This window comes from Carcharhinus amblyrhynchos, chromosome 15, assembly GCF_965287045.1.
Source record: "Carcharhinus amblyrhynchos chromosome 15, sCarAmb.v2.hapA, whole genome shotgun sequence".
Lineage (NCBI taxonomy): Eukaryota > Metazoa > Chordata > Chondrichthyes > Carcharhiniformes > Carcharhinidae > Carcharhinus > Carcharhinus amblyrhynchos.
Genome location: NC_137338.1, coordinates 54,491,021 through 54,518,539, shown reverse-complemented (window position 1 = coordinate 54,518,539; position 27,519 = coordinate 54,491,021). Strand labels below are relative to the sequence as shown.

The following is a 27,519-nucleotide window of genomic DNA, read 5'->3' as shown; positions in this document are numbered from 1 at the left end:
GAGAGGACTTGGCAGGATGCTGAAATGGCATTTCCCTTTGTGGGAGAAAGAAAGGATACAGTTTCAAAATAAGAGGTTTCCCATTTAATCATAGAATCTACAGTGCAGAAGGAGGCCATTCAGCCCATCAAGCCTGCACCAACAACAATCCCACCCAGGTCCTATCCCCCTAACCCTACATATTTCCTAATTCTGACATTAAGGGATAATTAATCATGCCCAATCAATCTAACTCATACATATTTGGACTGTGGGAGGAAACCTGAGCACCTGGAGGAAACCCACGCAGACACGGGAAGAACATGCAAACTCCACCCAGACAGTAACCCGAGGCCAGAATGGAACCCAGGTCCCTGGCGGTCATATTTTCTCTCAGAGCGTTCCAAAGATTCACGACCCTTCACGAGAAAGAGGTGAAGGCAATATCAATGAATCCTCTTAAGGTATAAGTAAATATATTCTTGACCAGCAAGGGAATCAATGGTTATTGGGATTAGGCAGAGTGAGGAGTTGAGGCCACAATCAGGTTAGCCATGATCTTATTAAATGGAGGAGTGGAGCAAATATGAGGGGCCGAATGAATTACTGCTCCTAATTTGTATGCTTTATGTATACTTTTATAAGTAAGCTTTAACTCCAGGTTTTGATTTGGTAAGGAATATTCACTTAGTGTCTAAATTCATCAAGGAAGGAACTGAAATATACTTTGTACTATTTGAGGGAACTGTTATAAATTTAGAATGGCTGAGGGCAATTTGGACAATTCTATTACAACATGATTCAGTAGAAAAACATTGGGGATTTATCCAAGCCTTTCACGTGAATAGTCTGCAGACTAAGATTATGATTAAGTCATAATGCACATGGGTTAGTTAAGTTAACGCACACGGGTTAGTTCCAGAAACTGACAGGCAAAAGTTTAGAATCTAAGGGAGAGACAGAATCAGATTTTGTAGAATTTGCAGAATGAAATTGTATTTGACGTATGGTGTTGAGCTACGAAGCTTAAGCAATTTTTGAAAGGCAGAATTTAAAAATAGAATTCCCTTTAGGAATAAGGTCCCACCTAGAAGACTGTCATGTTTCCAAAATAAGAGAAGCTACTGTTAAGATAGATGGTTATGAACTATCCCACAAACACATGCACTGGAGCAAACCTTTTGTTTCAGAGAACTAAGTGCTGGAAACCTCTGACCTTGTCTACAACTGGGATTCTCCAGTGCCACTGCACTGATTGGAGTTTTGGCAGAGCATCAAGTTCTCCATTCTCACTGGCAGCAGAGTACAAATGAACAAGACCGGAGAATCCTTCCCAAGAGGTTTAATATTAAACAGAATATTAATTACAATAAGGATGATCAGACAGAAGACGTTCAGAATAATAAAGAGATGTAGGAGTTGAGTGTGACTCAAGGGAACCAACATATTACTTTTAACATCAGATGGGAAATGTAAAAGTAAGTTCTTGCAAATTAAATGCTAAGCTGGTGACACTTCCAGGTATGTCCAATATTTTTCTAGAAAATACTAATCCAGGGTGGAGCTTGTGGCAAACCAATAAAATGTAATGTAATTACAGAGTGTAAACCAGCACATAAAATGTGGGCATTTTATATTTGAAGATATCTAATAAAGTGGATAAAAGAACAGCTATTCTTAGAAATACATGGATCGGTTTAGTTCCTGATGTGAGCAAAATATGTGAACTTCTCTCCAAACAACTGGCTAAGTGTAAATGTAAAAGTAAAAGTATGTTGCTACAAGACCTTGAAGGAAATTATTTATCTGTTCCAATGTGTAGGGCAAATTTAAATTGTGCTTTAAGATAGTGGTTTTGTTATTGTTGGAGTAGTGTCAAAACTGCGAATTGATAATATCTTGAGAAACAATCTGAAGTTTATTTATTAGTGTCACAAGTATATTAACACTACAAATGAAATTACTGTGAAAATCCCCCAGACATCACACTCCAGCATCTGTTCAGGTACAGAAGGAGAATTTTAGCATGACTAATGCACTGAACTAACCAGCACGTCTTTCAGACTGTGGGAGGAAACAAGAGCACCCGGAGGAAACCCAAGCAGACAAGGGGAGGATGTGCAGACCTTGCATAACAGTGATCCAAGCAGGGAATCAAAACATAGGTCCATGGCACTGTGAGGCAGCAGTGCTAACCATCATCTCAAGATCATGTACTATCTCCAGGCATTTCTATGAAATTGTTAAGTGTGTGTGTGTGTGTGTGTGTTTGTGTGGTGGTGGTGGTGGTGACAGAGGAGTTGCTGTGCTGGCCAAATTGGCACATGCAGAGTAGCCTGCTCAGCACGATGCTGCTGGCCTTTCCAGCGGAAATAGGCCTTGCCCTCCCCACTGATTTCTAAAGGGATTCATGCCAGGGCACTCTAATGTACAGTGTAAGATTCATTTTGAAAGTCCTACTAAAAAAAGCAGGACTTACTCCAATTTTTATGCAAATTCAACACTTCAAATTTTTTTTTAGGAGAATTGTATCAGCAATCCTGGATTTAAAAAACCATATGCTTATCTCTGAATCTGTGAAGAACAATGGTTTGACTTAAGAGGTGCCCAAAGAATCAAAAGCTTCGGAGATTAAACTGTCAGTAAAACATTAGACTGACTACAAAAGAAAAACAGATGGGCTGAATGGAGGCTGACTAAATTAAGCCTGCTGGCAGACCTTAAACCACAGGTGCCAAAGCAGAAAACAATAGCGGGGCTCCATGTTGATGGAGATAAAGAGGAATTCAGTGTTTTAATACAAAATTATTTGGCTGCAACTGATGCTGATATGGTGAAACTATGAGGAAGAATTCGAGGGGTGGCACAGTAGCACAATGGTTAGCACTGGTGCCTCACAGTGCCAGGGATCCGGATTCCATTCCTGGCTTGGGTCACCATCTGTGTGGAGTTTGCACTTCCCGTGTTTGCGAGGGTTTTCTCTGGGTGCTTCGGTATCCTCCCACATTCTGAAAGACATGCTGGTTAGGTACATTCATCCTAACATGCGCCGGACTGTGGCGATGAGGGGAATTTCACAATAACTTCATTGCAGTGTTAATGTAAGCCTTACTCCCGACTGATAAGTAAACTTTAAAAGAATGCTGGAATGGAAATTGAACTTCAGAATGAAGTAATTGTTCTTTTGATATTGGAGTTGATAAAGTTTGTGTGAATTTAAAATAATTTTTGAACTGGCAAGAAAAAAGTATTAGTATTTTTGACTGATCATTGACATGACATTAAAGAGATTTTTCAAACAAAGGAGAAATGTAAATCCTGCATTTGAACAGGAGAAGGACAAATCAGCCATCTCTCTGGCTAAGACTTTTGTTACAAAAAAAAAGTATCTAAAGCCATGAAAGGGAATGGAGATCTGGAGTTCATGCCTGAACAAAGTGGCTCATGGATACTTTTAACACAAATACCAAGACTGAATTGACTGGGCAATTAATGAAGGACACAGAAGCTTTACTCAAAATGATGCACAACAGAAGGCAAATTTTGGAAGCTGTCATTAAGAACTTTAAAGACTCAAATAAATTGGATCTCCAGTCCTAACTGTTATATGGGATTTGTGGTAATGGATTCATCTATGCAAGAGTGTTTATGTGAATTGTTTACCGATGATATGGGATAAAGGGAAAAATAAATTAATGAATTGACAATGTGCAATAACTTATTTGCTCAAATGAATTGATTATCATCAGTTGTTATATTTCAGAACTTGTTTTTCAAAACCTGTCACTTGGATGATCACAGTTCATTTGTTACGATGTTACAAGTAACAAGTTTGTAAGAATCTTAAGTTTTGCAATTGCCTTTACTTTAGGGGAAGACGGAAGAACTAGTGCAGCTGTGGATAAGTTTCCCAGAGAGATGAGAGGGACGACAGGTCTTGTATACTTTGAAATGCCTGTTTAATTGAACATAAAATGACATTGGGGATCCAGAGAATATATAATTAGCATTTGGATACAAATGTGATTCATGTTACCAGGGAGATGGGCTTTGATAGTGGAAAAGTTTACAGCAAAGCATTACAGTATTATGTTATAGGATTCTTTTTAAGATATCCCTCATCGTTGCAGACAAGTCAGTCTGCAGGAATCCTGAAGAGAGAACAAAGACAGCCGGATTCTATTCTTCACAAAGGATCAATCTGGATTCAAAACGTCAGCTCTTTTCTCTCCTTACACATGCTGCCAGACCTGCTGAGATTTCCCAACATTTTCTTGTTTGGTTTCTGTCCTTCACCATGCAGAATGTGGGTGGGACTTTATGCTAGGATTGAAGAAACCAAGTTCATGAATATTTAAATAAGACTAAAAGATTCACCTAGACTTGGCTAGCAAGAGAAATTTCCAAAGTAACCCTCACTGTGAAAAGGAGTTACCCAGTTAGAAAAGGAAATAAACAGCAAGCTATTGGAGCTGAGGAAAGCTTCCGATTGGTTCCTGAAGATGGAAACATCCACTTAAGTACAGAGTAAAACACAACACTGGAGGTGTGTTTTGCATTGTTTGAAAATTAAATAGTGAAATTAAATGGGGAATATTTTCTGCAGTTTAGAATATACATTTCTGACTAAAATAGTATTTAGACAATGCAAGTTTTAGATTGATTATTAGAGCAAATGCCTTACAACTTGAAATCCTGTCTTTTTTTTGGTCCAGTCACTTGGCCTTACTGGGATCATAATGTATTTTGCAAAACACAAAAATAATCAGTATATCCAAATATACAGACCAGACAATTTTAGATAAATATTTTACCTACTTAAGCTATCCATGAACAATGGAAGTGCCATAAACTGGGCTGGATTTTATGACCCTTGGCTATGATCCTACAGCCTAAAGCTATAGTTTCCATCACTGTAAATAGCAAACATCTTAAAGCAACATCTCAATTGACAGAAGGAAAAATTATTGCACAACTCAGATGTAGAACTCAAATATATTTGCACTGTCTAGCATTTGATTAAAATGTTTTTACTTGGTCCTTCTAAAATCTCTTATTCAAAATTATTTATATTCCAATCTTTATTCTGCCTTGTTCATTAGATTTAACATACTTGCTGAAGATCAAAGTGGTTATTTATCTTCATTTCCCCTTGCCAAACATTGTAACATGTTGTTATCACAGTACTCACATGATTTTTTTTTTAAAAAATCCTTACTTCCAATGGATTTTTAGTTCATACTGAAGTTGTCCTTAACCCTTGCACGATCCAGGGATAATCATCATCAAGGTTCACAAGTAGAGAATGGTAATTTGAGGAAGATGTCTGGGCCTGTAAAAACAGTTTTTAGCAAGAAATCAATACCTTCAGACAAGGTGGGAGAAGAAAATAAAATAATATTTGAATTTTTATAAAATATACTTAGCAGATTAGATTCCCAGAGGATGAGGCTAGTTTTGCAATTACTTAGTCAGATTATCTGGGTTGTTGTCAGATAACAAGGCATTAATTAACCAGTGTTGAGAGTCAGGGTCTAGGCTTGAGACAAGACAAGAGATTGTTTAGTTGAAGCCGAAGATTAACACATATAGATAGCTAACTAATTTAGATGAAAAATTCGCTAGAGGTGAATTCTAAATTTGACAAATAAGAATATTTACAGTCAGAACTAGTTTGACTTAACCCATTCAAAAATCTAAAATGAAACATTCAATGCATCCAGTATCAAATAATGGGTATCTGGGGGCAATTATAAAAGCAAAAATTCCAGCAGCTCAAAACAGAGAGCAAATTTAGAGATGTTTATAACCATCATCTTAACTCTGAAATTATTTAATAAAATGCATTTGAAAGCCTGCAGCAAATTGTTTAATTTTTGGTCAGCAGTCTTAATATTACCTGTCAAATGCAATAACTTCAAATGGTTGATTCCCCCCTCTTTTGAAATGAGCCAGTTCTATAAAATTAATTCCTAAGTTAACATCACTGTTCAGTACGTGTAACATTTCAGCTTTCATGAATGCAATATGATCCAATTTACTTTTTTTGATACTTTGCCTGTGAGCAAAAGCACAGATCAGTTAGTATTAGATACATCAATTTCATTGCATCAATTCCTGTAGACATGGAAGGAACAGTCAAAACTAGTGACAGCCTTCATTAGAAATTGTAGTACAGTGTCAATTTCCTCCTGTCTAATCTACTAATTTCTTTCTGTTGTGCTTTAAACCTTTGAAAAAAAGCTTAGATGCCTTGATTCAATAGTGACTAAAATTTCTGCTGTGTGAAACTAACAGGAATTAGAAAGTAACAGACTCAAAACAAAATCTGTATAAATCGCACTTTGTTCAAACATTTTGAATCCAAAGGTAAAATTTATACAGTAGACGTTTCTTTTAAACTTTTGACTTTTACACATCTTCTACCATTTTTCTCTTCTTCCCCAAATGAATGCTTGAATTCTCAAGTGGGGTCTGACTCCATAGTACCAGACATCCTCCTGTATCTTGTTCAAGTAGCCACACTTTATGGGTGGGCCCAGACATCAATGGTAGGTTAAGCCAACTGATGGGAAAAAGAGAAACATCACTGCAAAGTCCAAACATGTTCTCTCTTGCACATTCCCGGGAGGTATTTCTACGTCAGATCTAGAGCAGAAAATCTGATTGATTTTTGCATCTTTATCCTGCGGCATTCTAGCACACCCACTACTACCCCAGGTGCAATTAGCTCATTCACAACAGGCAGAAAATTGAATTTTAATTCCTCCAGTCCAAAGATCACAAATGCTGATGGAGAGCCTTAAAAAAGAATTGCATTTCTCTTGCCAACATGACATAGAAAAGCTTGAGTGAATATTGCTCTAAGTATTCATAAGCATTGTAGGACGTCAACTCAACATTTTTCATCCAAATTACTTACTTTAATTTTCATTAGCTGAATTCATATGGCAAGTTAAACTCCTCAGGGCATTTGTACAAATCCCAAAAATGGCAAAGTAATAATAGATATAAAAAGATTGATGCTTATCATTTACTCAAGTTTCAGTATTTTTACTGAAATATGCTGTGCCACATTTTAACTCAGTTCAACATCATATCTATTTAGTCAATCATAGACACACATTATAGAAGAACAGAAAGCCACAAACTGCTCAGACATTTACACATTAAATTAAAACAAAAATCTTCAGTACACCTAAATATTAAATAGTTCTGTATCAGATATATATCAAAGCGGGAAATACATTTGATCCACCAAATGATAATAAATAGAATTCATTCATCTTCATTCATGCTGTGTTGAGCTAACATTGGAGATTCTTAGAATCACCCTGATCCTGTCAGAATCAGTCAGTTCCTTGCTTCAGTTTTACTAGTAACTGGGTGTGTAAAAGTATTCTTTTGTAATCTACACTTCTTACACTTCCACACTTATTCTTCACTTTTTCGGAAAATCTTGCTCCCAGTATAGATCTTTCATCCTACCTAGCGTTTCTTTCTCTACCAGTCATTTCCTGCTGTGGTTTCATCAGCAATGAAGACCTTTGAAACAACGTTATCTCACATTCTTCCACCTACATACCATCAGCTAATAGAGGTCCGTCCATTCAAACTATCTTCCAAAAAGCAAAGAATCTAGTTTGTTCACTGCTGGAGGAACAAGTATAAACAATACTATAAACTCAAAGTAGTTCAGAGTAATTTTAGTAGCTCTTTAAACTAATATTTTGGTACTTTTATTTCATAAAATTCACATTCAGTTCATCTCAGGTTTTTGCAAGGCACTTAACCAGATTTCACATAATACTGTGTTTATCCTGTTGTGAGCCCTTAATCTGGGTTCATATTTCAAATCCTTTTGAGCAGCTTGATTGGAGCTGCCAAGTTATGTGCTTTTTATTCTTAAATTACACTGCAGATAGCAGGAGTTGCAAACATTAATGTCACTAAACTGAACATGAAATAATGCAATTTGCAGGTTTAGAAGCTGAGAATCGCTTGCTTAATATTGATCCTGTACAACCTCAGCATTCGGACTTTCAACACGTCACAAGCATAATTTTGTTCTTTATAGCCACACAATTAGCAATAGAATGCATGCAGGAACATGGCTTCAGTGTTATTTTTCTGTGGTAATGCCATTTCCCAACATACCTGCCTTTGTTAAACTGGCAGCAGATCAATGTCTAGTATTTCAATTTGTACAACAGGTGACACCACCTCAAACATTTGACTGCCTGTATACTACATAACTAACACAACAATTGTGCTATTTGATTCTCACACAATCTGGAGCATGTGTATAGTTCAAGCTACCTTTTGCAAGACAAATACAGGTTTTCTCTTCAATGAAGAAACTGAATAAAATATAAGGTCAAATTATTCACTGTAGTTTGAGTGGCGAATAAAAAAATATTTAGCCATAGACAGTGTTTTTGAACAATCTCTTAAAAAAAATTATAAATTCTCTATTTATATTGCAGAATTGTTTCTGGAACATAATATGTTCCTCAGCTACTAAATCAGCTTTTTAATTCAACGTACTGCAAACACATGTGTATGCGATTTGTAGATGTGCAACTGTTTTAGTACATTATTTTTAACAGATGTAAACAGGTCAGCAATACAAGCTACATCCTGAACTTCATGGGCAAGCTACAAAGTCATCACAATAATGGCTGGAACCAAATGGTGAACCCCGTCAAAGTGTCATTTGCAACAGCTGTTCATATATTTCCCAGCATCAAGCCACTGGAAAGACTCCAAGAAACCTCCCCCTCCTGCAGCCATTGGCATTGCAGTCATGCATTACTTGAGTTTAATAGCACTATTAATAGCCTGCATGCAAAACATTACCATAATGCAAAACAACATACAATATTCAATACATCTTTAATTTGTCTACTATTTTAATGAATAATTTTGGAACAGTGAGCCACCAAAACTAACTGCAGGACTCCCCAAATGGCCAAGGTGCACCTCAAAGGGTTAGTCTAACCGCACAACATCGGCACATAGACATCATTCCCAAACTTGCATGTGGTTAAAAAATAAAATTGCTATATCCATGCTTTTCCTCCTTCTTCCACTACCCAATGTAATTCCCACCAATTGGCCACTATACACAAAAATAAGAATACAGAAATTGCTTGACAAAAATAGAATAGTCTACAGTAATTTCCTATAACATATAGTTGCTATCTTGCATTACAACCAATGTACAAGCTATATGGTTAGGTTCTGAAGGATCTTTCTCATCAGAAAAAACATCAAAACATTACACCCTATGAATTGAAATACTGTACATTCTTAAATTCCTGAATTGATTTGTCACCCCTCTCACTCACCAAAGGCTGTGCTTGCCACCCCACCCATCACTTTCCTCTCCTGCTCCCTGGTTGTGAGCGCTGTACCTTAGCTGCAAGGGGTCTTTCTTAAACTATCTGGCGTAATAGCTAGGTTTGGAAAATGCAAGGAATGTGAAAATGTCATTGATTTTACAGGATTTTTTATATGTCTTTACAGTAAATTGTTGTTGTGAAGAATTAAGGCATATTCAGAAGACAGGTGATGAGGGGGCAGAAACGAGCAAGGGAGCAAGAGGAGCTATGAGTAGAAAGGTCAGGGAGGGAAGCAGCAAGCAGTAGGGTTGGGGAACAGAAAGGACAGCAAGCATCACAGTACATGAGACATTACTCTAAAATGGCAAATAGGTCACTCAAAGCTACATTGACCACTGCATGAAATAATGTTGAAATGAAAATCGTTGATGCTCAGAGCACATACTGGTTCCATTGTGTCTGCAATGTTAAATTGGAATCACTTAAAAGGAGGCAACATAAAGTTGTGAATCACTGTATCTAGACACTTTTCACTATTCTGGTGGTTGCATGAAAGCATGACAATGGGGCAGCACAGTGGCACAATGGTAAGCACTGCTGCCTCACAGTGCCAGGGACTTGGGTTCAATTCCCTGCTTGGGTCACTGTGTGGAATTTGCATGTTCTCCCCACATCTGCATGGGTTTCCTCCAGGTGCTCCGCTTTCCTCCCACTGTCTGAAAGACGCGCTGGTTAGGTGCATTAGCCATGCTAAATTCTCCCTCAGTGCAGAGGGACCTTGGGGTCCTTGTGCATGAGTCACAAAAACCCAGCTTGCAGGTGCAGCAGGTGGTCAGGAAGGCAAATGGGATGCTGGCCTTCATAGCGAGGGGGATTGAATATAAAAGTAGGGAGGTCTTGCTGCAGCTCTATAGGGCATTGGTGAGGCCGCAGCTGGAGTACTGTGTGCAGTTTTGGGCGCCGTACTTACGCAAGGATATTTTGGCCTTGGAGGGAGTACAGAGGAGGTTTACTAGGCTGATGCCGGAGTTGAGGGGGTTGAGCTATGAGGAGAGGCTGAATAAACGAGGCTTGTACTCGTTAGAGTTTAGAAGAATGAGGGGAGATCTCATTGAGACATATAAGATGATGAATGGGATGGATAGGATAGAGGTGGAGAGACTCTTCCCACTCAGAAAGGATAGTAGGACTAGGGGGCACAGCCTCAAGATAAAGGGGGGGGCGGTTTAGAACGGAGTTGAGGAGGAACTTCTTCACTCAAAGGGTGGTGAATCTCTGGAATTCCCTGCCCGTTGAAGTGGTGGAGGCTACCTCGATAAATATTTTTAAGACGCGGGTTGATGGGTTTTTGATAAGAGAGGGGATTAAGGGTTATGGGGAGAGGGCGGGAATGTGGAACTGAGCCACGACAGATCAGCCATGATCTTATTGAATGGCAGGGCAGGCTCGAAGGGCTAGATGGCCTACTCCTGCTCCTATTTCTTATGTTCTTATGTTCTCGAACAGGTGCTGAAGTGTGGCAACTCGGGGATTTTCACTGCAACTTAATTGCAGTGTTAATGTAAACCTACTCATGACGCTAATAAATAAACTTCAAACTTTAAATAATGGAACTGCTGATTTATTATAGTCATTATTCGCCATCAATTAGACTTGTCAGAATGCCATGGAGCATGCCATGAGGCGAACTTTGGAAACCATTTAGGTACAAAGTCACCTGTTCCTCCCCATCAATTTACATTCATGGAATTTCTCAAATTATTCATACATCAAATCCCAAAATGTTTCCTGAGAGAAATCAATGTAATTTTCATATGAATGAATCAATGCTATATGCTTTCACAATCTGCATAGATGGACAACTGACTCAGAAAAAGAATGCCCCCATATTAAATCTCAGGTTCATCACAGTAATGTGTGTGATGCATACTGAGCACATTGTTCCTCCTTGCAGCTCCAATCCTAATGGCCAAGCAATATTGTGCTGAGCATAGCACACCACAATCATTTTGGGGACATTCCAGTCAGAAGCCATGAATCCTGTGGCAAGTTACTCACCTCCCAACTCTCCAAAGTCTGTCCACCACCTAGAAGGCACAAGTCAACAGCACAATGGAATAACCTCCACTTGCCTGGATGAGTGCAGCTCCAACAATACCTAAGAAGCTTGACGCCATCCAGGAAAAAGCAGCCCAGTTGATTGGCACCCAGTCTACCATCTTAAACATTCACCAGTACACAGTGGCAGCTTAGAGGGTATCATCCAGCTGGTGAGGCCGCAGCTGGAGTACTGTGTGCAGTTTTGGTCACCGCACTTGCGGAAGGATATATTGGCCTTGGAGGGAGTGCAGAGGAGGTTCACTAGGCTGATACCAGAGATGGGGGGATTGGACTATGAAGAGAAACTAAATAGACTGGGTCTGTACTTGTTGGAGTTTAGAAGGATGAAGGGGGATCTTATAGAGACATATAAGATAATGAAGGGGATGGATAGGGTAGAGGTGGAGAGATTCTTCCCGCTCAGAAAGGACAACAGGACTAGGGGGCACAGCCTCAAGATAAGTGGGGGGAGGGGGGGGGCTGCAGTTTAGAACGGAGTTGAGGAAGAACTTCTTCACTCAAAGGGTGGTGAATCTCTGCCCGTTGAAGTGGTGGAGGCTACCTCGCTAAATATATTTAAGACACGGGTAGATAGGTTTTTGGTAGGCAAGGGAATTAAGAGTTAAGGGGAGAAAGTGGGAAAGTGGAACTGATCCACTTCAGACCAGCCATGATCTTATTGAATGGCGGGGCAGGCTCAAAGGGCGAGATGGCCTACGCCTGCACCTACTTCTTATGTTCTTATGTTCTTATCTACAAGATGCACTGCAGCAGCTCACTAAAGTTCCTTTGACAGCACCTTTCGATCTCATGACTTCTGTATCCAGACCATTTATGAAAATAGTGAAAAGCAATGGATTTTCAGAAAATCTTTTAGTAAGGTACCTCATGAAAGTGCTTTGCATACAAAATCTATCATAAGGAATCAGTGAAAAAATGTTACTATACTTAAAAACTGGGTATTACCAATAGCTGTGGATTTGCTTGGAGACCAAAACAACTTTTTTATTATTATTTTCACAGCCTGAATTTAAATGTTGGAAAAGTGACCTAGAAGTTTGCAGAACCTATTAAATTTCTACAATTGCAAGGTCTATGGAGGAAAACAAAACAGATTCAGAAACACAGCGATTGGACCAAGTCCTAGCAAACTATATTTCACCTGGTAAGTTCAGTGCTATACATATGGGTACATGGATCAACACCAGAAAAATTGTGAATGGAACAAAACTGAAGTTGGTGAGTGGGAAACATGATCTTGGCATTATGGTTTACAATATTCTAAAGTTTCATGACCATAGTTGAAAATCTACATTCAAAGTAAATAGGATATTAATAGTATTTTTCAATATATATCAAAGTACACTGTGTGTTCTTATGAGTCAGAGGTTTACAGCATGGAAACATGCCCTTCGGTCCAACTTGTCCATGTTGCCCCTTTTTTTAACCCCTAAACTAATCCCAATTGCCTGCATTTGGCCCATATCCCTCTATACCCATCTTGTCCACGTAACGGTCTAAACGCTTTATAAAAGACAACATTGTACCCACCTCTACTATCACCTCTGGCAGCTTGTTTTCACTGCGTGAAAAAATTGCCTTTCTGGATCCTTCTGTATCTCTCCTGTATCACCCCTGAATTCTAAAAGAGATAGCAGAGGAAATTGTGGAGGCATTGGTGATGATCTTTCCAGAATCACTGGAGGCAGGGAGGGTACCAGAGCACAAGAAAGTAGCAAATGTAACACTGCTATTTAAGAAGGGAGGGAGGCAGCAGACCAGTTAGCCTAACTTCAGTCACTGGCAAGATTTTAGGGTCCATTACTAAAGATGAGATCGCAGAGTACTTGGAAGTGCATGATAAAGTAGGACTGAGTCAGTACGGCCCTGTCAAGGGGAAGTCATGTCTGACAAATCTGTCAGAGTTCTTTGACAAGGTAACAAGAAAGTTAGATAAAGGAGAACTTGTGGACGTGATTTATTTAAAGTTTCAGAAGGCCTTTGACCAAGGTGCCACATAGGAGACTGTTAATTAAGTGAAGTGCCATGGTGTAAAGGGTAAGATCTTGGCATGGATAGAGGATTGGCTAACTGGCAGAAGGCAGAGAGTGGGGATTATCCCTCAGGATGGCAGCTGGTGACTCGTGGTGTGCCTCAGGGGTCAGTGCTGGGACCACAACCTTTCACAATATATATTAATGATTTGGAGGAAGGAACTGAAGGCACTATTCATGGAATCCCTACAATGCAGAAGGAGGTCATTCAGCCCATCAAGTCTGCACCGACCTCAATCCCATCCTATCCCCATAACCACATGTATTTACCGTAGCTAGTCCCCCTAACACTGAAGGTCAACTTAGCGTAGCCAATTCACCTAACCCGCATATTTTTGGACTGCGTGAGGAAACCCAAGCACCTGGAGGAAACCCACACAGACACAGGGAGAACATGCAAACTCCATACAGACAGTGACCCAAGAACGGAATCAACTCTGGGTCCCTGGCTCTGTGAGGCAGCTTGCTGCCCTAAGTTTGTAGATGATACAAAGATATGAAGAGAGATAGATAGTATTGCAGAAGCAGGGGGGCTGTAGAAGAACTTGGACAGGTTTGGAGAGTGGGCAAAGAAGTGGCAGATGGATTACAATGTGGAAAAGTGCGAGGTTATGCACTTTAGAAGGAAGAATGGACGCATGGACTATTTTCTAAATGGGAAAAGGCTTAGGAAATCAGAAACACGAAGGGACTTGGGAGTCATTGTTCAAGACTCTCAAGGTTAACGTGCAACTTCAGTCGGCAGTTAGGAAGGCAAATGCAAGGTTAGCATTCATGTCGAGAGGACTAGAGTACATGAGCAGGGATGCACTTTTGAGGCTGTACAAGGCTCTGGTCAGACCATGTTTGGAGTATTGTGGGCAGTTTTGGACCGCACATCTAAGGAAGGATGTGCTGGCCTTGGAAAGGGTCCAGAGGATGTTTACAAGAATGATCCCTGGAATGAAGAGCTTCTCATATGAGGAATGATTGAGGACTTTGGGTCTGTACTCATTGGAATTAAGGAGGATGAGGGAGGAATCTTATTGAAACTTACAGGATACTGCGAGGCCTGGATAGAGTGGATGTGGAGAGAGGGTTTCCACTAGTAGGAAAAACTAGAACCAGAGGGCACAGCCTCAGGCTAAAGAGACAATCCTTTTGAGGCAGAGATGAGGAGGAATTTCTTCAGCCGGAGGTGGTGAATCTGTGGAACTCTGCTACAGAGGGCTGTGGAGGCCAGGTCATTGAGTGTCTTTAAGACAAAGATAGATAGGTTCTTGATTAATAAGGGGATCAAGGGTTATGGGGAAAAGACAGAAGAATGGAGATGAGAAAAGAAAATCAGCCATGATTGAATGGCGGAGCAGACTCAATGGGTCAAGTGGCCTAATTCTGCTCCTATGTCTTATGGTTTTAAACCTATGCTCTCTAGTTTCAGAATTCCCTACCTTTGGGAAAAATATTGACTATCTAGCTGATCTGTGCCCTCATTTTATAGGCCTCTATAAGATCACACTTAAGTCTCCGACCCTCCAGAGAAAGAAGTCCCAATCTATCCAGCCTCTCCTTATAATCAAACCTTCAAGTCCCAGTAGCATCCCAGTAAATCATTTCTGAACTTTTTCTAGTTTAATAATAATCTTTCTATAATAGGGTGACCAGAACTGTACACAGTATTCCAAATGTGACCTTACCAATGTCTTGTACAACTTCAACAAGACATCCCAGCTCCTATATTCAAAGTTCTGACCAAAGAAACCAAGCATGTCGAATGCCTTCTTCACCACTCTGTCCACCTGTTATTCCACTTTCAAAGAACTATGAACCTGTACCCCTCGATGTCTTTGTTCTATAACTCTCCCCAACACTCTACTTCTACAAGAACTTGGATGGAACAAATTCAAAATACTGGGCTCATTTGGGTCCCTCCATTTAATAAATGATATGGCCCGAAGGGCTGTTTCCCGGGCTGATTTTGTTCTTTGGAGTATCACAGAAATATGGAATAGTCCTGCATGGGATGAGGCCATTCAGCCCATTGAGTTTGTCCCAGCTCTTCTGAAGAACCAGCCAATTACTCAGACTATCCATTCTTTCCACTTTCCATTGATTTTTTTGTTCCAATTTCCCTTGAGAAAGCTGCAATTTTAATTATTTTCCATTACCCTACAAGACATTCCAAATCCTAACCAATGAATAAAAATAATATTCCTCATGTCATCTCTGACTCTTTTGCCAATCACCTTAAATCTATGCCTTTTGATATCAAGTACTCAGCCATTACAAAGAGTTTACTTTTATTTACCCTCATCTACAGTTTATCCATTTTACATTATCTCAACCCAATGTGGTTTTAAACCCCTCCATCATTTCTCATAGGGTTTGGTTTGAGACTGCATCTAGGAAGATCTGGAAATAGCTTAAATATTGATAGTTACACAGACAGGCTGAAAAGCTGCGTATATTCACCACAAAACAATTTTTCCCAATAGAAATAGTTGACTATCCACAGCAATTGTTATGACGGCACACTTTTACCTACATTTTTTAAAAATTCATCAAAGCGATGTGAACATCACTAGCCAGGCCAGCATTTATTGCCCTTCGTTAATTACCCTCAAGAAGATGGTGGTGAGCTGCTTGGTGTCTGTGCACGGACAGTGCTGTTAGGGAGAGAGTTCCAGTATTTTGCAACAGTGAAGGAACATTGATACTTTTGATCTTAATATGAAATGCCTTGCATGCAACATAAAAATGGAGTTTATGGTGCTTTGTAGTCTTTAAATCACAAAAGTTTTTAATCTGGCAGGCATTTATGGGGCACATGACATCTTAGCACTGCATTTTCTCTTTTCTCCTGTGGGTAGTGTTTTGACTTCAGTGTGTTTGCTGAGAATGCTGACTTACATAATGGTACATGCCACACTCGTTCCTATTCTCCGTCCTTTACATAGTTATCAGTGCTTCTTCAAACAAGATCTTCTGTGAAGATTTTGGCTTAAATAAACCCACAGCTCAGCCCACATTTTGATGGCAACAGCCTTTACAGTTTTTTTAAGCTGTAAAATTCCAGTAATTTTACCACACAATATCCTGATGCTCTCAAGTGTACTCTGAAGGTGACAGCAGCCTGGATCTCATAGGTCTGGCTTCATCCACACTCCATGTTTGAGATCTCACAGCCACCACATACACAGTCTTCAATGTTTTCTTAAATGTTTTTCTCCTTCGTCTTACTCCATTGTTTCCAACAATTCTTGAGAAGTTCCTTTTCCCAAAATTGAACAATTTTTTTTATTATTTTCTGGCTACTGTAGTATTTTGCCTTATCTGTTTAAATCTTCCAACTATACATGTTCTCTTTTGGACTATAACAGCCAACCTCAACCACTTTGTTTTTTTAGCCTCATGCAAATGCTCATTCAAACTCTCCTCACTCACTCTGTTCATCACCATATCAATCCATTGCCTTCACATTTTCCTCATTAATGTTTGACCTTTGTCGACTACCTACAGTTACCAGTCACCCCCCCACAACTTATTTACTAGTACATGATAATATGACAACGATACAGTGCAAAATAAAACAGGTGCTGGACAGCATTATCAGGGTGCCTCCAGGGAACAGGAGATCTGGGTCACAGTCTTTGGTAAAGCAGCAAAATTAAGGGGCAAAAATGACAATGCTGATTTCCCTACTATCCAGTCAGATGCGGGGGTTTGTTGATATTTGGATAGCTTCATCACAATAACATTAAAGCCTTTCTTCAAAAGGTCCAACAACCCTACAATTGAGACAAAAAAATGAAGGACTTCGCAGTCTTTTTATTTTTATGGTTTTCTGGTATTACAAAATTGTTTGGCTTTTCTTTGTCCATGAAATCAATCTGAAGAGGGATGTAATAGCGTATTAATACTGCAACAACAATCCTGTTGCATCGTGGGTGACTGAAGCCATCATTTTATCAGCCACAACTATGCATTGATTATCTTGTTAATCTGTTGACAGTCCAACAATCCAACAACGATGTGTGAAGTTAAAAATCACAGAAGTTTTTTCACAAATCTTTTGATTTTATTTAAAAGGCAAAATTAACTAACTTTTTGCAAGAACTCCAGTTCAGGAAAATAATCATGTCTGATTAATCATTTCTAAACTCAAACAAGTTCAGCCATGTCTTAATAGAATATATGAAATACAATGCAAAACAGGAACGTATAAATTTGACTGCTGTTGGACAAATGCCAAACAACTTTCCAATCACACCCATGTAACCAAAGTGCTGAAATCCTACATCACACAATCAGATTGTACAGCTACCGTGTGAAAATCCCAGGGGGCATTCAAGAAATGGGAGTATTATTTTGAAAAAGTATGTATTGAAAAAAATTTGAAAACATGTGCAGAATATACAATTTACTGTCCTTTTCTTTCAGCATTAATAGAATAAAAAGTGAACTAGCATTGTATATTGTCATGCCCAGTACAGGCAGGAAGATATTACAACTTTAAGGCTATATTTTTTAAAAATGAAGACCAAAAGCTGCTCAAGATAGCTGTAGCATATTAAATGACTTGGCAATATGCCGATCCAGACAGTTCTGAAACTCAAGCAAATACCTAATTATATATGGACAGCAAAAGTCACATTTGAAATTCACACATCCCTTAGTGACCATGGACGAGAGAGAAATTGAAACTCAATGACGAACATGAAATGGATAAAGATGTTTACCAGTCTAATACAACACCTTAGTTGAAAGGGGAAAGTCAGCCATATTTGCTACCTTCTTTTAGAACCAAATAGCAGAAGCAGTTCTCTGAAATACTATCAGAAACATCATCTAAGCTATCATATCAGCCACACAGCCATGGTCATATAGAGTCATAATTTGTAAGTTTGAGAAAGGTACTCCTCCCACCCGCCCAACAACCTGTTCCAACCTCAATATTCACTCAAGAGCTGACTTCCTGGCAATTCAACTAAAAGAAGCCTTGCGGCTTACTGAGAATCCTCTGATTTTACAAGACCTCTGTTCCAGCTAAAGCTTCAATTTGTCCAAAAGATGACAGGTCTGATATAAAAGATACTGAAATAATTCCATTTTGTAATTGCATTATTCTTTTTTACTTAATCTGTATCTAGTCTGTATGTGTAATAGTGTGCAAGAGAATTTATGTTTTCGACCTCCAGGACAAGGGTGCAATAATAAAAAATTATTTTTTTTAAATTCATGGAAGTTTGCTGCTGAAATTATTTTTAATTGGGATAAATTACAGCAGGTAAGAAAAACACCAATCTCCCACATTTAAAAACTTAGATCATGAACAATAATAAAATACATAACTAGTTTATACTATCACAAAATGAGTTCTTACACAACCTCAGGAACAGCCTGAGGTAATCATACTCACCGTATTATTCCTTCCAGCCAATGTCCCAAACACTACCATCATCATCCCTGGATATGAACCACCAGCAGGACAGGTCTACCCCAAGGTGGTGTCACAGCAGTATACAGTATATTTGCCCTGGGATTCCTCGTCATTGATATCCAACCTAATGGGGTCTCATGACATCAGATCAAACATGGGCAAGGAAACTTGCTGATTACAACCTACCATCCAACCCCCTCAGTTCTCCTTTATGTTGAGCACCATCTGAAAGGAGAACTGATGGTAACAAGGACACAGAAAGTAGTCTGGGTGTGTAACATCAATGTCCATCACCAAAATTCACTCGGAAGGACCAACACTGACCAAGCTGGCAAAGATTTAAAGGACATAATTACAAGACCAGCTCTGCAGCAGCTGATGAGGGAACGAAGAGTTAAAACATACTTGTCCATCATCCTCACCAATCTACCTGTTGCAGATGCATCTGTCCATCACAGTACTGTTAGGAATGACCACTGGGCAGCACGGTAGCATAGTGGTTAGCACTGCTGCTTCACAGCTCCAGGGACCTGCGTTCGAATCCTGGCTCAGGTCACTGTCTGTGTGGAGTTTGCACACTCTCCTCATGTCTGCGTGTGTTTCCTCCAGATACTCCGGTTTCCTCCCAGTCTAGGGTTAGGTTGATTGGTCTTGCTAAGAAATTGCCTCTTAGTGTCCTGGGATATGTAGGTCAGAGGGATTAGTGGGTATAATATGTAGGGATATGGGGGTAGGGCCTGGGTGGGATTGTGTTTGGTGCAGTCTCAACTGGCCAAAGGGCCTCTTTGTGCACTGTAGGGTTCTACGATTGTTTTGATTCACCGCACAGTCTTTGTGGAGACAAGCCCCATCTTCGCATGTAAAGATGGTTTCCATCATGTTGAGCAGCACCATCACTATGATAAATGGAACAGCTTTAAAATAGATCCAGCAACTCAAAAATGGACATCCATTAGGCACTGTGGACCAAAAACAGCAGCAGATTTTTTACTCAACAATCTAACCTCGTTACTCAGTATATGCCCTATACAAATGTGAGCAGCAATCAGGGACTAATCCTGGTTAAATGAAGAGTGCGAAAGAGCCTGCCAGAAACAGCATGCCAACCTGGTGAAGATTCAACACAAAACTACTTGCATGCTAAACAACAGAAATGGTGTGCAATAGACAGAGAGAGGTAAGCAATCACACAATAATCAATCAAATCGAAGCTCTGCAGTTCTCCCTCATTCATTTGTTAGAGATAGTGGACATTTAAACAACTGGAGGAGGAGGCTGCACAAATATCTCTATCCTTAATGACATGGAAGTCCACACAACCATGCAAAACACAAAGTAAAAAGCATTTGCAACAATTTTTCAGCCCAAAATGCCAAGTGGATAATCTCAGCCTCCTGAATTTTCCAACATCACAGATGTCAGTCTTCAGATGATGAAATCACTTCACTTGATATCAAGAAATGGCTGAAGGCATTTTGGATGCAACAAAAGCTAGGCCCTGGCAACATTCCACTGACAGTACTGAAGACCTGTGTTCAGTATGCCCTGTCCAACAAAAAGCAGCACAAATCTAACTCGGTCATTTACTGCCTATCAGTCCACTCAGTCTCACACAACAGACCACTGCACAAAGTTCAAGCACACGGGATTGCAGGTAGTGAGTTGAGATGAATAGAAAGCTGGTTAGCAGATAAGAAGCAAAGAGTTGGCATAAATGTATCCTTTTCTGATTGGCAGACAGTGACTAGTGGAATTCCACAGGGATCTGTGCTTGGACCCCAGCTGTTCACGTTATGTATTAATGATTTGGAAGAGGGAATTGAATGTATTATATCATAATTTGCATATGAAACAAAGTTGGGTGAAGGGGGAGCTGTGAGGAGGATGCAGAGATGATTCAGCAGGATTTGGACAGGCTGTGTGTGGGCATGGCAGATGTAGTATAATGTGGATAAATGTGAGGTTATCCACTTTGTTAGCAATAATAGAAAGACAGATTATTACTTGAATAAGTGTAAATTGAAAGAGGTGGATACGCAACGAGACCTTGGCATCCTCGTGCATCAGTTGCTGAAAGTAAGCAAGCACAGATATGAGGGGATAAATAGTATGTTGGACTTCATAGCGAGAAGATTTGAGTGTAGAGATAGGGATGTTTTATAGCGATTGTATAGGGTGTTGGTGGGACCACACCTGGAGTAGTGTATGCAGTTTTGGTGTCCTTATTTGAGGAAGGATACCCTTGCTATAGAGGGAGTGCAGCAATGGTTCACCAAGTTGATTCCTGGGATGGCACATCTGTCATACGAGGAGAGACTAAATCAGTTAGGATTATATTCACTGGAGTTCAGAAGAGTGAGAGAGGATCTCATAGAAACTTACAAAATTCTAACAGGGTAGATTCAGAAAGAATGTTCCCAATGGTGGGAGACTCCAGAACTAGGGGTCATAGTTTGAGGATAAGGGGTAAACCTTTTTGAACTGAGATGAGGACAAATTTCTTAATCCAGAGGGTGCTGAATGTGTGAAATTCATTACCACAGAATGTAGCTGAAGCCAAAACATTGTCTGGTATCAAGAATATGTAAGATATTGCTCTTAGGGCTAAACGGATCAAGGGATGTTGGGGGGGCAGAAATCAAGATATAGAATTCAATGATCAACCACGACCAAAATGAATGGTGTAGATTCAAAGGGCCAAATGACCTACTCCAGCTTCTAGTTTCGATGTTGCTCTCAATCATCAGCAAAATGATGGAAGAAGTTGTTGACAATGCTCTCCAGTGACACTTCCTCAGCAATACTGTTATATATTTAAATGACTGCTTTAAGAGCTGATCATGTAATTTGAAGGTGATGTCATTGGAGTGTTTCATAAGCTCCTGCTTTAGTTTCAGTTTATACTGTGTGCAGTGCAGCGAACACCTCTTTCAATAAATCTCTTGTAGATTCAAACTAACAACATATGCAAACCACAGCTTTTTCTTAGTTTGGATATTATAATAACCAGTTTGGATTCTGCCATGGCTATTCAGCTTCTGCCTTAGGTCAAACATGGAAAAAAAAGCTGAACTCAAAGGGGTGACGTGAAAGTGACCGTCATTTACATCAAGGCAGCATTTGACTGTATGTATCATCAAGAAACATCATAAAAATTTTAAAGTGTATTTATTGTTACAAGTAGGCTTACATTAACACTGCAATGAAGTTACGGTGAAAACTCCCATGAAAATAAAACTGGAGTCAATGAGAATCAGGAAGAATCTCCATTCATTGCAGGCAAACCCAGAACAAAGGAAGATGATTATGGTCTTTGGAGGTCAATCATCTCTGCGCTGGGATGATGGCTACAGAGGGTACTCAGGCTCAATCATCTTTGGCTGCTTCATTATGTTGAGCACCATTCACAAATCCTCAAATATAGAATCAGTCTGTGTTGATATACAGCAAGACCTGGAAAATATTCAGGCTTGGGCTGCTAAGTGGCAAGTAACATTAATGCCACACAAGGGTCAGGTAATGATCATCTCTTAGAGAGAACAGCATACCATCACTGAATCCTCCACTGTCAACATCTGGCAGTTACCAATGACCAGAAATTGAACTGGACTAGCCATATAAATACAGCGGCTATATGAGCACATCAGAGGCTAGGAATTCAGTGGTGGTAATGCTTCCCAAAGCCCTCAAAAAGGCACATGTCAAGAGACTAATGGAATACTTTCCACTTGCCTGGTTTATGTCAGCTCCAACAACACAAGAGCTTGCCTCCATGCAGGACAAAAGCAATCCACTTGACTGACATCTCATCTACTACCGTAAACAGGTATCCCATGCACCAACAATGCACAATGACAGCAGTACGTACCATCTACAAGATGCGATGCAGCAATTCACTAAACCATCTTCAATAGCACCTTCCAAATCTGCAACCTCTACCACTTAAAGAGATAAGCACAGCAGATGCATGGCAACACTACCACATGCAAATTTCCCTCCATACCACGCACCATCCTTACTTGAAACTATATCATCACCCTTTCACCGTCACTGGCCAAAATGCCAAAACTCCTTTCCGAACAGCATTTTGGCTACCAAATGACATGGACTGCAGAAGTTCAAGAAGGCAGCTCACCGCCAACATCTCATGAGGAATTGGCAATGGGTAAACAATGGTAGCCTAACTAGCAATGCTGCATCCAATCAAAGAATAAATTTTGAAATGAATGAATTTCACATATATACAAGCATATTAATATTTTTGAAAAGATTTCAGGAGGGCAGTACAGTGGTTAGCACTGCTGCCTCACAGCACCAGGGACCCAGGTTCAATTCCAGCCTTATAATAGCCTTGGGTGACTATGTGAAGTTTGCACACTCTCCCCATGTCTGCATGAGTTTCCTCAGTATGCTCCAGTTTCCTCCCACAGTCTAAAGATGTGGGAGTTAGGTAGGCTGGCCAAGCTAAATTTCACCTTGGTGTCCAAAGATGTGTAGGTTAGGTGGATTAGCCATAGTAAATGCATAGGGTTATGGGGATAAGTCAGAGGGACCCTGGTTAAGATGCTCTTTCAGAAAGTTGGTGCAGACATGATGGGCTGAATGGCCTCTTTTTGTACTGTAGGAATTCTATGATTATGAATTCCTTTTCACATTCATCTCAACATCAATAAGCCATTTTAATGAGTTCCCTACAAATGTGTGCAGTTCAACATAAAAACATAAGAAATAGAAGGAGTAGGTCATCTAGCCCTTCGAGCCTGCCCCGCCATTCAGTAAGATCATGGCTGATCTGAAGTGGATCAGTTCCACTTTCCTGCTGTCTCCCCATAACCCTTAATTCCCTTGTCTATCAAAAACCTATCTACCCGTGTCTTAAATATATTTAGCGAGGTAGCCTCCACCACTTCAACGGGCAGAGAATTCCAGAGATTCACCACCCTTTGAGTGAAGAAGTTCCTCCTCAACTCCGATCTAAACTGTCCCCCCTTATCTTGAGGCTGTGACCTCAAGTCCTGCTATCCTTTCTAAGCGGGAAGAATCTCCCTACCTCTACCCTATCCATCCCCTTCATTATCTTATACGTCTCTATAAGATCCCCCCTCATCCTTCTAAACTCCAACGAGTACAGACCCAGTCTATTTAATCTCTCTTCATAGTCCAACCCCCTCATCTCTGGTATCAGTCTAGTGAACCTCCTCTGCACTCCCTCCAAGGCCAATATATCCTTCCGCAAGTGAGGCGACCAAAACTGCACACAGTACTCTGGCTGTGTGCAGTTGCAGTAAGACTTCCCTACTTTTATATTCTAACCCCCTCGCTATAAAGGCCAACATTCCATTCGCCTTCTTGATCATCTGCTGCTCCTGCAGACTAGGTTTTTGTGACTCATGCACAAGGAGCCCCAGGTCCCTCTGCACCGTAGCATGCTGCAGCTTTTCGCCTTTTAAATAATAATCCCTACTACTATTATTTCTGCCAAAGTGGATAACCTCACACTTGCCAATATTATACTCCATCTGCCAGGTTCTCGCCCACTCGCTCAGCCTATCCAGATCCCTCTGCAGACTTTCCACACCTTCCACGCAATTTGCTTTTCCACTCATCTTCGTGTCATCAGCAAATTTCGTCACCCTACACTCAGCCCCCTCCTCCAGATCATCGATATAAAATGGTAAATAGCTGAGGCCCCAGCACCGATCCCTGCGGCACTCCACTAGTCACCAACCGCCATTCAGAATAGTACCCATTGATACCAACTCTCTGCTTCCTATTAGACAGCCAATCCTCTATCCACGCTAACACCTTATCCCCAACTCCGTGCACCCTAACCTTCTGTAGCAGCGTTTTATGAGGCACCATAATAACGCCTTTTAGAAATCTAAAAACACCACATCCACCGGTTCCCCTCTGTCTACCGTACTAGTCACATCCTCATAGAAATCCAATAAATTCATCAAACACGACAATTCATCAATTGAGACACAGTAGCTATAATAGAATTGCCCATTTATCTGGCCCAATTATAACCCTACGTAGCCAACACAGGAACGAAGGCTTGGCCGGGATTAAAGCAATTGTCTTGCTGTCTTGCCATAGCCTTAATGCTGGGTACAATTTTAACTGCTGGGTTTCTGGTAGTGGTGGTGCCATCCTCCTGAGGTCTCACATATATTAACGTAATCATATCATGCAGACCCTGACAAGATTTTAATTGACCATCACACGAAGATGCTCAGTCCCCAGTGGAACGTACAGGCAGATAGCATCGTGACCACTGGCAACCTAGATGATTTTTTTTTTCCATTTTTTTTAAATTTCTGAGAACTAGGAAGAATTCCTCTACAATTCATAAGAAAAACATTGGACCTTCTCAACTCCTCCATCTTCCCAAACATTATTTATTACCTTCGACTCAGGCAACACACTGGTCTCTTTTAGAGACTAATTTAAAAAATATAATTTCAGTCCCAGGAGATAAAATTTCCGAGGTTTTACACTGCAGATACTGGACAGTTTGTCACCTGTCTTGTCTCCACACAAAAATTTCCAGAAACTGGCTTTATTCTCGTTAGACATGTAGAGCACTGGATGAATAAAATGTTATTTGTTATACAGGCAAAGGTGTTCACAAATATCTAATAAAATCTGCCTGAAAGTTAAAATTTTAATGTTTAAATAACGATGCTGTTGTAACTGGAAAAATAAGGGTGTTGAAAATGTTGCGCTGCTGATAAGGAGGCTGGCTACACCCAACTGCTAACCTAATTTCTACACGTATTCAAATATAAAGTTACTAACTGGGAAACTGCCAAATCTATTCTTCCTTTCCCTTTTCCCCCCCCGCCATGACAAATGAGAATTTAAAATGCTGCAGATGTAAAAATTAAATTTTGAATGAAAAAAATAACATCAAAAGCCTACAATATGTTGCCCACTTGTCAGTTGCATAACTGTTGCTTCACAGCAAACATTAACAGTGGACCTTTGTTGCATCCAACTTCAATATTTTGCCTGGCCTGTATGAAAAACTGCATTGGATTTTACTTCTTGTGTCCTGGGAAATTTGCTTTTGCGCTATCAGAAAGTTTAAATAATAGAATAAATTTGAAGGAGCTTGGACACTTTTGAGTTATCTATCAACCATAGTGCACTCAACAAACATTAAAATTAAATGATCCCATTGAATATGACTAGCTTATAACTTGTTGCAAAACTACGATGTTCACAGCATGATTTGTATACTTCCAATGGGTGTTCAATTTTCATACACATCTATCAAAATACTTCCAAATGCAAAAATATGAAACAAAGCGTGCATGGAAAAAAAATTAAGTGCCCAATTTCCATAAACTAAATTACCCCAAACAAAATTATTTGAACTGCAGAGATGGTATGATATTCATGTGAACTCTTTACAGTACTAGGGTGCTGATTTAGATAGATTAATTATTAAAATGATTTTAAAAAATTAACTTTTTTTTTTATAAATTCCAATAATTCTGGAATGGTCCCAGAAGACTGGAAATTAGTACACTAACCATGTGCAGTAACCATGTAGTAGGGCAGGGTATAAAGGAAGAAATAATGGTAGCTTGTCAGAACAATACAGCGATAATCATGGGGGATTTTAATATGGGAAAATCAGATGGGTAAAGGTAGCCTAGATGAGTAATGCATAGAATGTTTTTGGGATAGTTTCTTCGAGCAGCACGTTCTAGCACCAATCAGAGAACAGGCAGAATCCTGCTATGTCACTCTATCATTTTTCAAGCTACCTGCTTGAAAAAGCAGGGAGGGAAAATAAAACAGGAAACTACAGGCCTGTCAGTCTGACATTATTGAAAATGTCAGAGAGTCATTATCAGAATTTTACAACACAAAAAGTGTCCCTTTGGCCCATTGTGTCTGTCAGCCATGAAGATCTTATTTATTCTAATCCTATTTTCCAGCACTTGATATTTAGCTTTCTATGCTCTGGTACTTCAAGTGTTCATCAAAATGCTGTGGGGGATTCAGCAATGATAATGCCATTGAATGTCAAAGGATGATGGTTAGATTCTCTGTTTAGAGACGGTCATTGCCTGGCACTTTTGTGGCATAAACTTTACTTGCCACTTGTCAGCCCAAGCCTGGATATTGTCCAGATTTTGCTGAATTTGCACCTGGGCTGCTTAAGTGCTGGAATCTATTATGAATGAAATCCTAACAATGCATTTCGAAATGCATATTATGATAAGAACATGTCAACATGGTTTTACAAAACAGAAATTCTATTTGACCAATTAGTTATTTGAGCATGTAACTAGTAGAGTAGATGAAAATACACTTGGACTTCCAGAAGGCTTTCAATAAATTGCCACACCAAAGTTTAATACGCATGATGCAGTTGGATAATGGATAGTTTAATTGACAGGAAGCAGACAATAAAGATGAATGAGACATTTTCAAGTTGGCAAGTTGTGATTTGTCAAGTGCCGCAAGGATCAGTGATGGGACCTCAGTTATTTACAATCTATATTAATGACTTTGATGAAGGAATGGAATATCTAGGTTTATTGATGACAGAAAGCCAAGTGTGAATGCAAGCTTTGAGGAGGAAACAAAAATGTTGCAAAGAGAT

The 27,519-nt window shown here is 39.8% G+C and overlaps 1 protein-coding gene across 6 annotated transcripts in view; it reads right to left on the bottom strand.

Moving 5' to 3' along the window:
* The window catches only part of LOC145353309 (rho guanine nucleotide exchange factor TIAM1-like), a 324,742-nt gene that overhangs the window by 241,766 nt on the left and 55,457 nt on the right, over positions 1-27,519 (bottom strand). For 4 of the 6 annotated variants that reach the window (XM_080203944.1, XM_080203943.1, XM_080203950.1 and 1 more), the window contains one exon: positions 5,198-5,311. The gene's annotated coding sequence lies outside the window, so the exon portion shown is untranslated. Of the gene's footprint in view, positions 1-5,197; positions 5,312-5,446; positions 5,519-6,405; positions 6,425-27,519 lie in introns of those variants that run through there. The other 2 variants (XM_080203947.1, XM_080203946.1) reach the window with 2 other exon arrangements.